Source organism: Schistocerca piceifrons, chromosome 5, assembly GCF_021461385.2.
Source record: "Schistocerca piceifrons isolate TAMUIC-IGC-003096 chromosome 5, iqSchPice1.1, whole genome shotgun sequence".
Taxonomy (NCBI): domain Eukaryota; kingdom Metazoa; phylum Arthropoda; class Insecta; order Orthoptera; family Acrididae; genus Schistocerca; species Schistocerca piceifrons.
In genome coordinates this window covers 642,510,015-642,524,898 of record NC_060142.1, presented here as the reverse complement: position 1 = coordinate 642,524,898, position 14,884 = coordinate 642,510,015, and the positions used below count along the sequence as shown (strand labels likewise).

Genomic DNA, 14,884 nt, shown 5'->3' with positions numbered 1-14,884 from the left:
TAACGCGAATTCTTTACAGACGAATGGAAAAACTGGTAGAAGCCGACCTCGGGGAAGATCAGTTTGGATTCCGTAGAAATGTTGGAACACGTGAGGCAATACTGACCTTACGACTTATCTTAGAAGAAAGATTAAGAAAAGGCAAACCTACGTTTCTAACATTTGTAGACTTAGAGAAAGCTTTTGACAATGTTAACTGGAATACTCTCTTTCAAATTCTGAAGGTGGCAGGGGTAAAATACAGGGAGCGAAAGGCTATTTACAATTTGTACAGAAACCAGATGGCAGTTATAAGAGTCGAGGGGCATGAAAGGGAAGCAGTGGTTGGGAAAGGAGTGAGACAGGGTTGTAGCCTCTCCCCGATGTTATTCAATCTGTATATTGAGTAAGCAGTAAAGGAAACAAAAGAAAAAATTGGAGTAGGTATTAAAATTCATGGAAAAGAAGTAAAAACTTTGAGGTTCGCCGATGACATTGTAATTCTGTCAGAGACAGCAAAGGACTTGGAAGAGCAGTTGAACGGAATGGACCGTGTCTTGAAAGGAGGATATAAGATGAACATCAACAAAAGCAAAACGAGGATAATGGAATGTAGTCAAATTAAGTCGGGTGATGCTGAGGGAATTAGATTAGGAAATGAGACACTTAAAGTAGTAAAGGAGTTCTGTTATTTAGGGAGTAAAATAACCGATGATGGTCGAAGTAGAGAGGATATAAAATGTAGACTGGCAATGGCAAGGAAAGCGTTTCTGAAGAAGAGAAATTTGTTAACATCGAGTATAGATTTAAGTGTCAGGAAGTCATTTCTGAAAGTATTTGTATGGAGTGTAGCCATGTATGGAAGTGAAACATGGACGATAACTAGTTTGGACAAGAAGAGAATAGAAGCTTTCGAAATGTGGTGCTACAGAAGAATGCTGAAGATAAGGTGGGTAGATCACGTAACTAATGAGGAGGTATTGAATAGGATTGGGGAGAAGAGAAGTTTGTGGCACAACTTGACTAGAAGAAGGGATCGGTTGGTAGGACATGTTTTGAGGCATCAAGGGATCACAAATTTAGCATTGGAGGGCAGCGTGGGGAGTAAAAATCGTAGAGGGAGACCGAGAGATGAATACACTAAGCAGATTCAGAAGGATGTAGGTTGCAGTAGGTACTGGGAGATGAAGAAGCTTGCACAGGATAGAGTAGCATGGTGAGCTGCATCAAACCAGTCTCAGGACTGAAGACCACAACAACACAACAATCAAATAACTCATATAGCATCAGATTATTGATCATAAACATACCGCAACCGCATAATACACATCATCATCGTAATAATAACATCATAACACCTCAGTCAACTCTTAAAATCGTCGTAGCTTCCTCCAATAATTTCAAAACCTAAAAAAATTCTCTGCTCATGTCAAAAGTGTCATCTGCCTCAAACGCACTTTAAAAATCATAATCCCATACCAAATACATCATTCAAAGCTCTCATAGTATCACAATGGTTCTGAAAAAATATGAACAGTTTACAAAGTTATCCAACGGTATAATTGCATAAACATCTGTCACTGACGTAGTAAAAAAAAATGTTTATCTCTCAGTTAAATGATCAGATAGCTGTGTAATTTGTGTGTTAGAGAAATATGGTACCGATGTGTAAAGTTGTATAAGCAAATACCATATTAGCTAGGGCTCCTTCTGCTTGCCAAACACATGGTACACAAAGTAAGCGTGTACCCCCCTGAGGATAAATGTAATTATATCCTCAGGTGTTACAGATTACACCGATGGACTGAAATGTATCACGGAAAACTTTCTTTGTAATCCAAAAATCTTTAAAAACAAATGTTTTAAGAACAAAATTAATCACTCAAATGCGTGTCCTGTAGCGCTAAATGTGCGTCTTGCTGTAAGATAATTCTGTGGAAGTGTCGTAATTATCGTCCTCCGAAAGCTAAGTTCTGCAGAAGTCAATGTACTTACCCCATCATAAACGAAAGTGAAATGCTTTGTGTATAGATATCGTAGTTATTACGTACATTACAGTGATCAAGAAAGTACTATACTGTAAAGTATTGCTGTGCTACGAAAAAGGCCCTCACATTGCAGCTTACTAATAAAACATGTTTTGCTTTCCAGAAGAATTCAGAAAAACTGTGCGGATATAAAACAGATACACCGTAAAAACAACATTGTAAATTGTCACTCATTAGTAGCGTCGTGATATAATCGTGTATCTGTCAAAGAAACCAAATGCTAAGTCATCATTAATTCCACAGAAAGTACTTTAAATCCAGAATATATTTTCAAGTAAACCAAAATGTTGCATTAAAATCTCATTAGCAGTACTGGTAAATGTTCTAAGTATGTGAGCCTTATAGTCGTTACGTAATCATGCAACTAACAAGCAAGAATGTACACACACAATAACACTGTGTTGTCTGTTCACAATAACAATGCATTCGTAATTTCTGTTTAAATAAGTTATCTTGGTTCTTGATTGGATATTTAACTTCAAACATTGTTGCACATTAACAGATTCTAAGTCTGACAAAGCATGCTAGTAATGTAAAGTGAAAAGTTATATGGCAAAGACAAAGTTAAAAAGCAGATTATCTTTCAATAAACGGTTTTACATGTGAAATGTGGTACAATCTTTTACTCTTCAAAGTACTCAGAGTTTCAGTTTGAACGCAATTATCATGCAGTATACGTCGGTAAAGAATACTGGAATTTTTCTCAACGTTAGCTTCTATGTTATTTTTCTCTGAGCCAGCCGGTGCACGTGGGTGCCTGCGGCGCGAGTCATTGTCTGTCTCTTTGTTGGTTTGCATTGTTATTGGGATTAGGAGACCTAACTTCTACAAATTCACCTCCTCGAGAGGGCCCTGCTCTGTTTGAATCCCGCCAGTTCTGATGCAATTCAGGGCTGTCGTTACAATCATATCGTCTGTCGTCATGTCGGTAGATGCCATAGTTTCTTTCTTGTCGGTCACGTGGTGGAGAATTTCTCCCTGAATCGTAACTGCGCGCTGGACCGTTCTGTCTAAAGTTATTCTGTCTCCCTTGATAATAATTATTTTGCTTCCCAAATTGTCTGTTTCTCTGATTGTCTCTGTGATAGTCATTACCGCAGAGAGGTGATCTTTCCCTATAATTATTACTACTCTGCCAACGGTTGTCATACGGGTGGTGTCTGTTTTGGTCACGATATGTGTTGTGAGAATAGCCTTGTCGTGTCCAGTTATTGTTTCTGTCGTCACGGAATTGTGACGGATGTGACCTGTAATTGTTATGTTCCTGTTTTCGCGTCCCGCGATTGTTAGTGTCGATTTCCAATTCTTGTAAGAGTCCCTGAAAAGCTTCAATGTCGTCTTTGCAACGTCCTGCTAAAATAGTATTTCTTAAATGTTCAGGCAATTTCATTAAGCAAATGCGGATGAGTTCTGAAGGGCTGTATGGGTTTGAAAGATATTGATTCTTATGCAACATGTCTTCAAAATACAGATTGTTCGAAACGTTTCATCATTATGATGCTATGTTTTACTCGGTCTTGTGTAGCTTGAGACCAATATGCTGAGAGGAAGGCATGATAAAATTCTCCTTCGCTGTGGCAATCGTGAATGACCGGTCGCATTCTTACAGCTGGTTCATTCTCTAAATAGCCACACATAAATTCTAATCTGTGCTCCAATGACCAGTTGGGAGGAAAACAATGAGAGAATTGATGGAGCCACGCTTGTGGATGAATGTCGTTGCCAGAATTCTTAAATGTTTTGAGTTTACGTGTAGTAATGAACAGCTTATAGTCAAAGTCATCATGTCGGCGAGTCGCATATCGGTCATTGTTACGTCGTTTCGGCGGTTCCATTTCAAATTTCGGTGCACATTGACAATTTCTTTCATAACTTCCGAAATGCCCTGTGTTATTATTTTGCGGCTTTCCGTATTTCTATGTCCCTCTTCCCGTATTGGGGCGCGAGTGTCCTCTGAAATACGTAATTCTTGTATTACCTGTGTCAGCTGATCTTGTACTTCCCGGATTTCTCTTTGGTGTTGCGTATTAATTTGATTCAGATTTTGTTTCAGTTTCCTAATTTGTTCGCTCTCTTCTGCGTCATTAAAGACTACCGGTTTTGTGTCATTCAGATCATCATCTACCTTTGTAGATAAGTTAGTGAACTGATCCGAAAGTTCGGCTACTTTCTCCGATAGTGTACTTATTTCCTCAGTGTGTTTTTCTGAACCAAGTTTCAGAGTATTTACCGTGTCCTTTAAATTTTCCTGAGTTTTTGCAAGTTGCGTAACCGAATCGGTAGATGCAACTGAGTCAATTTTAGCTTGTAAGGTGTTGTGATTTTCATGAACAATAGTTTGCAGTTCTTTTATGGCTGCTTCGTGATTCTGTAATGCATGTTCATGACGCGAAAAAATAGGTTGGTAATGCTCACAAATTTGTGTTTTTACGTCATTACAGACTTTTTAACATTTCGATTCGATGTTATGTAACTCAGTAGTTAAATCTTCACGTGTTTGTTCAAGCGTGGTGTGAAGAATTTGTTCCATTGCGTCTAACTGTTGCTGTGTTTGTCTCTGGTGTTGTTCCATTGTGTCTAACTTTTGAAGATTTTGTTCCATTATGTCTAACTTTTGAAGATTTTGTTCCATTATGTCTAACTTTTGAAGATTTTGTTCCATTATGTCTAACTTTTGAAGCTTTTGTCCCATTTGTTGCATTAATTGTAATAACAATGTACTGATGTCTGAAACATGTTCCTCAGTGCTATTCGGCAATGCATTTGAACCGGCAATATTCGCAGTTTGAAAGGCAGAAAATGTGTCTTGACTTATTTGAGAAAACGATGAGGACGCAAAACCTGAGTCTACAGTATTTGCAATATTGTGTTCTGTCATTCCCGATTCCTGAGGCGAGCTGTTACCGACCGATCGATCGATAATGCTTCCCTGTTCACTACCTGTTTCACTGTCTACACCATTATTTGACGCCCGCTCCGTTTCCCTATGCACAGTTACCAAATTACTACTTTGAATGTCTGTCAATTCATTACACAGTGGTACTGGTAAGCTACACTCGTCGTCACTATTATTTCTCAGTTTACTTTGGAGCCTAGTGTTACGGTTTTCACACGCCATTATTGTCACAATATTTCACACGATAACACAGAAAGCACAATTTGAAGAGCAAAAATAAGAGAACACATTAACATAGCACTGAAAATAATATCTAGTTAATTGCAAGCGCAGCTGCGAAATACTTGGTGCAAATTAACATGCATGCCACAACAGCAATGAAAGACTGCAACTACAAAGGAGATTCTCTCTACAATTACGCGCTAGCAATAAACAAAAGCTACACTAATTACACAAACTACAAGAAAAAATCAGAAGATTCCAGTGAGGTATCCTCGGCTAAGGGTCGGCATACGAAACGTCCCCTTAGAAAAATTATACATAAGACTGTGCTTAAACTGATACACAATATTTTTTAGCGCAACGCAATCTGACTTTCAAAAATCCCTACAAAAGAATGGCCCTGACTAGCAGTAACCTATACGTTTCACAATTCGCTTACCTCACAAAAATCTTGGTTACTCGAACTACTGCAATACAGCAGGCGCCACTACTGCCAGCTAAATAAAAGATTCAAACTATGGAAGGCACTAACTATTGATAGGGATAGTTAGCAAATGAAAGATATTAGTAGAGAACAAACAATGTATTTACCTTAATAGTCATAATATATATAGCAGTTCATGACAATTTACAAAACTCCGCCATTTCTCTCCCCACATCCACCACTGCTGGCGGCTCACCTCCAACTGCGCAACGCTACGCGCTGTTCACATCCAGCTACCGCTGCCCAACACTACAATGGCAGACAACAATGCAAACTAGCCACAGACTGCACACAGCACAGCCAGTGATTTTCATACAATAAGAAAACCTAAACAGCCTACTTACAGAGAGTACATCGTTAGTGTATATGATAAAACTGGTGTAAGATACTTGCACCACCTGTTTTCAAGAAAATGGTGTACTACTTAATCTGAATTCATCACTTGTCTTTTGCTTCTTGTTCTCTCTCTCAAATAGGCGTGCAAAGAGGTCCTGCACTTCATTTTTTGTAATATGCTTAATAGTTACAAATGTATTTGTTTCATTCGTTTCATAATCATTATGATCGTGTCCCACTAACTGTGAACCATTTATATGTTTCCAGTCAATTAAGCCGGCGAGAAAGTGGTCGCTATGGTGACGCGACGGTCACGAGCCACCAGCACACTGTCGAATGTGCATTTACATTTTCGCAAGTCAGGCCTGCAGTCCAGTCTTCCTTTTCTAAAGCCCGTATATCTATTCCATTGTCATGCAAAACGTTTACTTCGTTGCAGTTCAGTATTTTCACGGCCCTGCGTCACTAAACTTTTCCGCCCTCCAACGACGACTCCTGCGTCTGACTTTTACAGGAACCGTTATACTCCTACTCCTATCGATGTGATGTGTCCCATCTCCCGAATCATAAAACTTCACTCTTTAAGTTTATTTCATATTTTCATGGGATACATTACGCATTACTGATGCAGTGAGATTGTTCAGTGTACCTGACTTGTTTTTATGTTGATCTGAAAAGAAAATAAGCGAATATTTCAGAAAATTTTTGTTACTTTAAAAACACTCCGAACAAAATATGTATACTCGGTGTATATCTTTTCAGATATAGATGAGGGACTCGGCTGTTCAGTACAGAATGTCAAATCGAACACCTTTCAGCCGTGTAATTTCCAAACTGTTACTTTATTGGGCTACCAGTTTCGGCGATTTATTACTCCATCTTCAAGCACATGTTCACAGATAACAATGGTAACAGTATGAAATAGACATCAAAAATGTAGGGTGGTGCAAGTCTTACATACGGTGGTAATATGTAATAACACAACAACATCAAATTGTACAATAAGTTTACATCAAAGTTACAGATAAACTAGGGAATTGAATAAGGGAATAGTTGCACATCGTATTAACTTAAACTAGGGAGCAAGGTATATATGTCGTATAATCGTAAAAAATAACTACTACTCGGAGGTCAATATTGCATGTTATGCATAGATAATCACAGTGAAATGCTAATGCAATGCCCATGAAACAACTGGAGTAAAACAATATAGTCACAGACTGAACGTAAAACCTTTGATTACGTGTTGTCATATACTAGTAATAGATATACCACTTATTGGAGGTAAACCTCAAATTACCTGTATCATCATGTTCCATATACTAATAATAACTAATAAAACGAGAATACAAAGATAAATCAAAGAAACTTATCAGTCACAGACTCATAACATATAACTTATTTAATAAAACATTTCTAACGGCCCAGACTATGAATCTCATGTAATATACCCCAGTGATTCCCACTAAACAGTAAGTATTGAAAAATATGGGAAAGTGCATAACCAACTTTATCATGAAAGCAATAAGCGTGTCGATAAGCAGGCGCGTGGAGCTATGAAGTAAGTCGAAAGAAAAGTGCTGCAGTACATACGCAGTATAACAGAAAGACACTCATTACGATCAGAACAAAAAAAGGCACATACCTTGAAACGGTACAGTAGTTTCCGCTCTATAAGCAGCAGGTTTAGCTGTTCGCTCGCACCGAGAAATAGAAACAGAGGCGGCTCCGCAGCCAATTTTATTACACGACGCGGCCGGCCGCGGGTGCAACAGAACCCATGTGGACGGGTGGAAAGAAATGTGTCAGGCTTCACAATACGTATTTATATGTGTCGTGTATTATGCATTTCTTGTACGTGGACGTGAATCTACACATGAACATTCCTAATCCTCCTCACACCTTTCCGTAACGCGTGGCCAAATCTTTGTTGGGAAGTAGTCCTGTAATATAGTAGTGCCAACCTTACTCCTGGCTAGGGGATCAGAGAGACAGCACAGGCAGGTAAAAGTCAAAGACTTTCCAGTGTCACAAGATTTGGGGTGGAGAGGTTGGTCACGGCCAAGTGGTTCGACCACCCCCTCCATCGGAGCCCAGGAAGACCTCCGGGTGCTCGCCATATTCTAGGGGTGTTACAGAAGACTGGTAAGTGTGCAGACGTGCCCTCAGTGCGTCTGTCTCAGTATTCGAGCATGGAAGAGAGGTATTTGAATATTTGTACTAATTCTTTTATTTCCAGCTTCGGATTGTGTAAGGAAATGAATGATCTCGTTAATTGAGGAAATTTGACCCCTTGTGTTAATGTTTCTGGTCCCCAGTTTGCCTGTTATCCTCCTCACGTAGTGGATGTCCTATATAGAATATTGGGAGGCTTTGGTGGTATACATTTGGCCAACGCAATTCCGTCTTGCCCGTAGAAAAGTGCGTGTTAGTTGTAAAATTGTAATATCTGTAAACTGAAACAACTGTGGCAATCGCTGTAAAATCGTGTGATAATATTTAAAATAAATACGCAATCAATTGTCATCAATCTTTAACATACCTTAAAAATCACAAAAAAGTCAAGCTAAAGGAATTCATTTAAAATAAAAGATATAGAATGCAGGGACCCACACATCAGCGTGTGAGCCTTCCAGCCCCTTGCCTAGTTTCGTACAGAAAGGGCACGCTCTCTAGGTAGCGCTCTCAAGCTCCCCTCCCCAGTTATCCGTTGCGCAATTTTGATTCAGGGCTTGACGACATCAACATTCATCTGGCGTCCCTAGGCAAGGATATGACGGTAAACTTTCAACCTCTTTAATGTCATATAGCCCTTAATCAAGACCGAGCGGGGTGGCGCAGTGGTTAGACACTGGACTCGCATTCGGGAGGACGACGGTTCAATCCCGCGTCCGGCCATCCTGATTTAGGTTTTCCGTGATTTCCCTAAATCGCTCCAGGCAAATGCCGGGATGGTTCCTCTGAAAGGGCACGGCCGACATCCTTCCCTAATCCGATGAGACCGATGACCACGCTGTCTGGTCTCCTTCCCCAAAACCAACCAACCTTAATCAAGGGAAGACAAAGGATAGTATGACCTACGACGGAAAAACCACCAGAAAACATGTGTCAGGCTATACTAAATAGCGTGTAATATGTCAGTTGATACCTTTGCGATTAGATGGTTAACTGAGAACTGTGGGCCAGAGATTCTAAATTATTAGTGAGGGCTCATATTAATGACATTTCAGAGATACACAGGTAGCTCTGTGCTGTCTGCTTAGTGTGTGATAAGCTTCATCTAAATCGTTAGTTCAGTGCGTTCGTTTTTGCGATTATATGACATATATACTTTGCTCCCTAGTTTATATTAATACAGTGTGCAACTGTTCTCTTATATTATTCCTTAATTTATCTGTAAATTTGATGTTATAGTGTCACCATTTTTGCCTGCACTCGGGAACCTAAAAATAGCGTAATAAATAGCCGAAACAGGTAGCGCAATGAAATGAAAGTTTGGAAATTAGACTGCCGAAAGGTGTTTGATCTGTAAAATATGTATATGTGGGCCTGCAATCATGCCCATCCAAAGCCCACAAAGCAAGTATATCCACGGGGGTTGTGGACTAGAGATTCTGCATTATTAATGGAGGCTCATATTAATGACTGAAATCTGGTTTCGCAGGACAGAGCGGATCAGGTTACGGTTGTGGAAAGGGGCCAAAATGAGTTACTGTCAGTTGGACAAAATACACAAACTTTATTTTCCTAAAAACACTCAATCACATGTGCCCTTAACAGGATTCAAAACATTGTGCCCTAAACAGGATTCAAAACAATACGGCTGAAAGCCCGAACACAAGTTATTACAACTTCTTTAAGAAATACACGCACCTGAAGGCTTTACTTAAAATATTTCATGTAAAAGTCCGGCTGAAGGCCATATACTGAACGTAGAACAACTCAAGGCACAAGGCCTGAATAATAAGGACTTCCAATAGAGCAAAATCTGCCTTTTTTAAAATAAGTTTTAAACAAATGAATCTTGAAAGCTAAATTTAAGTCGACTGAAGGCCTTATTTTAAAATTGAAACAAACTAAATTAATAGACGGCTGAAGGCCTCGCACAGAATTTGGATAAAGGAATATCAAAATCTAAAAACAACAGGCAATGGTGCCCAGAAGTGTTCCAAGGGTCGGCCTGGGGAGGTAGCTCAAACGTAAGGTGAGGTGAGACAGTCAGCCAAGAACTGAAGTTAAATAATCGAATGGCAACCCGAACTAGGGACGGCCCAAGGACCGACCAAAAATTTAACCACTTCCCTTCCGTCCGACCAACGGCACAACGAAGGAAAATATCGGCTGAGGACGAGCATATGAACAGCACTACGTCTTCATAAATTGGCGTCTAAGAACAGCCCAGGGAGCAACAACCCGCAAATGAATGAAGAGATGTCACAATAGTTGAGGTTTCATAAAAGGTTAACTGATCACTCAACTTTATCGTCCAGGTTTGGTGGGCAACGAACTTTGTCGCTCTCGCAGCTAGCGCCTCACGATCCGACAGTGCGTGTACGCCGCCAGTGGTCCGGGCCTGGGCTCGCGCCACGGAGACTTCTTCTTCACTGCTCCGTCCCAAACGACTGACCGGCTGCAGCACGCAGACATCATTAAATTAGCTGCTCAGTGAAACCACACAAGATACACACGGTTCCGCAAAACTCTTCCACAAACAACTCGAACAATATTAAAACGGTCACTGTGGAACAACAACAAGGACGAATCGCAAGTCGACATACACTGAGAATCCAGAAACGGTCGGCGACCAAATACACGTCATCCGATGAGACGACCGACCGAACGATCAACCAAGGTCGTCCCACTCAAGTCGCGTGTCGGCAACAGTTGGCGAAGTCATGGCTCTCCGGACCTCAATGCTGCTCCGTCCCCGCTCCCTTGATGGCCGTTCCAAGCTCGGACGCACGACGACCCGGAGACACTGGCTCGGACCCAACCATGCAAAGGGAACACCGGCCCATTAGCCGCCCGACATCTCTGCACAAGGAAGGAACCGACCCAAGTCCCGCAAAATTACAAATGGAAGGAACCCAGAAGCGGTCATAAGGCCAAATACACGTCGCCCGATGAGGCGGCCGACCGAACGACCAACCAACGGTCGTCCCCGCTCTAGTCTCCTTTCGCCGCACAGTACATGTGTGTCGCCAGCGGTCGGCGAGTACTGGCTGTGCAGAACTTACTGGAGCTCCATCCCGACTCAGCTCCCGACACACGAAGACCCAGAAATACTAGCGGTCGCTCCAAAGATAGTACGACAGTGTTCTTATGGATAAGCGCTGCTGCTGCCACTCACGGGCAAGCAAGCCAGCAACTTAGTGATGACAGTGAATCGAATAAGAAAGGGGACGGCAGTACCGCAAAGACAAGACGTCAAGTAATAAACGGCACGAACACGAGCCGCGCACGGCTCAATGACATTTCAAAGAAACACAGGTAGGTATCTAGTGTCTGCTTAGTGTGTGAGAAGCTTCATCAAAATTGATCATTTCGGTTGCGGCAGACGAGCTGGATACCAATTTTTGTGCTCTGCCAGACGGCAGAGATTTGACACAAAAAACTGATATTGGTGGCGTAAATCTGTCTATTTAGTAGCCGGCCGTTGTGGCCGAGCGGTTCTAGGCGCTCCAGTCTGGAACAGCGCTGCTGCTACGGTCACAGGTTCGAATCCTGCCTCGGGCATGGATGTGAGTGATGTCCTTATGTTAGTTAGGTTTAAGTAGTTCTAAGTCTATGGGACTGATAAGCTCAATGTTAAGTCCCATAGTGCTTAGAGCCATTTGAACCATTTTGTCTATTTACTAAAGAAGTTCCGTTAGCAGCGTTCACCTAGGAAGTGCAAATCAAGTGAATCCATATCATTGTGCACTCGTCCCTTCCTCTGCTCAGAGCAGTTCTACATGTAGTTCCCTGCATTGTTGTACTGTGGATATCCCTTTATGGAATTCCACTGAAATCCAAGAGCAGTTCTGCAATGAATTTAACTGCCACTGAATAGATCAATTTTGATGAAACCTCTAACAGAGCGTGGATACAGTTCAGAAACTCAAAAACCATCACGTTCTAAAAGGGCACAAATAGCTATTGGTAATATTTGTAATGTTGTCATTCTAGTCCTAGCCGCCGGAGACGGCAGACATGTGTGCGTGATGTGTACTTGCTTGTGTGAATGAATGTGTGTGCGTTCCTTTTTCTGAAAAAAAAAACTGACCGAAAGCCAATGTGAAAGTGTCTTTCAGTTCTGCCTGTCTGCAAATTAACGTATCATCTTCACGGCAATTAACAACCTATCTTCTACTTCACATTGTTGATATTCCTATCTGGATTTCCATTATTGGTAATATTAGTTGTTTTCTTTCCTCATGTTGCGGCGGGGCTGGTCGTGCTCTCACTAGATAATCTTCAGGTTGTCTGGCCTTTCACTGTACGATTGTAGATACTGGCTTAGCCGAAAGGCAGCGTTCATGAAAATTCGGCTAAATACCTACCACGCGAAGGCCACAATATTCCAGTATTGAGTGGTTGCTGATAGTAAATTAAACTATCGAACGTTCGGAATGCTTGCATGAGTCATCAGAAAAAAGTGAAAACTTCCTTTAATTTGGATTATCCTCTTTATAACGCAGGAAATGGCTATCAAGTCCGCATTTAATATCCCGACATCAATTTTACAATGTTACTGCACCTGTTACAAATTCACACCCGAAAGCAGGAAGAAGGTACTTAGTCCGATCCGATACTTTAAACGTCCTAAGCAGTCATTGACCCATGAATATTTGCGATTTCACACATTCAGAAGTTCAGTAGATTTCTTGCAAAGAAGTGTTCGCCATAATGTCTCGCTATCTGCATGAAACACACCACGCGAAATTTATGTATGACTTTCAATGTTCACACGCGAATATCTCATAAACTAAACCACTCAGAAACCTCAAACTTTCAGAAGATACTGAATACTGCATTCGTTTTTCGTTGACGAGACGAGAACCATCAAACGTGAGGATTTCTTCATTCTGATACAAATTTGATCAGCGCAGTTTAACATAGGTGTTCACCAGAAGACGGCTTCCGAGCGACTACATCGACTCATAGATCTGAGGGACTAAGCCCTACTCAAATACGCGGGTGATGCTGAATTACTATTGGCTAGTATGTTAAACAGCCAACCAGATCGCCTCGAGCACTTCTATACTCGTGGTATTTCTTATGTCAGCCAATCAATGTACCAAAAGTAATTTAACTAGAAATGTCGTAATTCCGAAACTAAATACAATTTGATGAAAACAAAGTACGATTCCTTTCCGCAGAATAAATTACTAATGAATTTAATTTTCAACTCCCCTTCTGCCATCCCTTTACAAAATCAAGCTCACTCGGACATAAGTCACAAATACCTCTATTGCACAAAAACTTTCTCACGCATTCATTTACATAGTTTTAGTAAAATACCATATTCTTACTTTACGTATGTCCTCCATTCACTCTCTGTCCCTCCAAAGCCCAATAAAATAACAGTGTCTCAATGTACTGTTAATTATGTCAGAAATCTGTGGCAATGAAACTAAAGAAAATTCCCGAAAATTAGATTATATGAACCTGTCCCCTTCGTTGTAGTTTCAGTTGATGCTACAGATAAATACATTATAGTCCTTAACGGGTTTCACAATGCCAGCACGGTTATTATGTGTTTTAGGTAAAAATTTTCATCCCCAAAAGTATTGAAGTTATTGATTTGAAATTTTGGAAGTATGCTCCTGTTATCCATAGAATTTGATACACTAAGTATGAATAAGATCGATTAATATTTAATAGTACTTCTTCAGATTCATAGAGAGTATGTGTAACGTCTCACCCGGCCCTGTAGCCAGATTCAGCAGTACCGGTGTGAGAACCAAAATCTGCTCTCCTCCGGGCTCCAAGGCAAGCTATGCTCTCAAATGTACAAACTGCTGAGGTCATTGGTCGCTAGATTTACACACTGCTTAAACTAACTAACAACACACACACCAAAATGGTTCAAATGGCTCTAAGCACTATAGGACTTAACATCTGAGATCATCAGTCCCCTAGACCTAGAACTACTTAAACCTAACTAACCTAAGGACATCACACACATCCATGCCCGAGACAGGATTCGAACCTGCGACCGTAGCAGCAGCGCGATTCCGGACTGAAGCGCCTAGAACCTCCCGGCCACAGCGGCCTGCAACACACACACCCATGCCCGAGGGAGGACTCGAACCTCCGACGGGAGGGACTGCGCAATCCGTGACATTGCGCCCCTAACCACGCGGCCACTCCGCGCCGCAGCTACGCTTTGAATAAGCACTCCGTCTCCATGCCACAAGTGTACCATCGGGACCATCCGACCGCCGTGTCATCCTCAGCTGAGGATGCGGATAGGAGGGGCGTGTGGTCAGCACACTGCTCTCCCAGTCGTTACGATTGTTTTCTTTGACCGGAGCCGCTACTATTCGGTCGAGTAGCTCCTCAATTGGCATCACGAGGCTGAGAGCACCCCGAAAAATGGCAACAGGACATGGTAGCCCAGATGGTCACCCATCCAAGTGCTGGCCACGCCCGACAGCGCTTAACTTCGGTGATCTGACGGGAACCGGTGTATCCACTGCGGCAAGGCCGTTGCCCTACGCTTTGAATGCAAGGTGACAACTCGTAATAATTTGCTACGTTACAGTGTTTGAAGCAAGTACACAAATAACGTATGAAAATAGATGTAATGTAAATAACTTACATAAAACATGCTTTAAACAAACCATAAAAGAGTCTATAGTTTCAGACTAGCATCACAGGAATATAATAATTTGGAAGGTATCGTAACAGCTAACTCCGTTTACAGTTTCGTGG

At 41.4% G+C, this 14,884-nt stretch overlaps 1 pseudogene; it reads right to left on the bottom strand.

The window, feature by feature from the left end:
• Positions 1-14,546: 14,546 nt before the first annotated feature.
• LOC124799371 lies at positions 14,547-14,664 on the bottom strand (annotated as a pseudogene).
• Between the last annotated feature and the right edge of the window lie 220 nt (positions 14,665-14,884).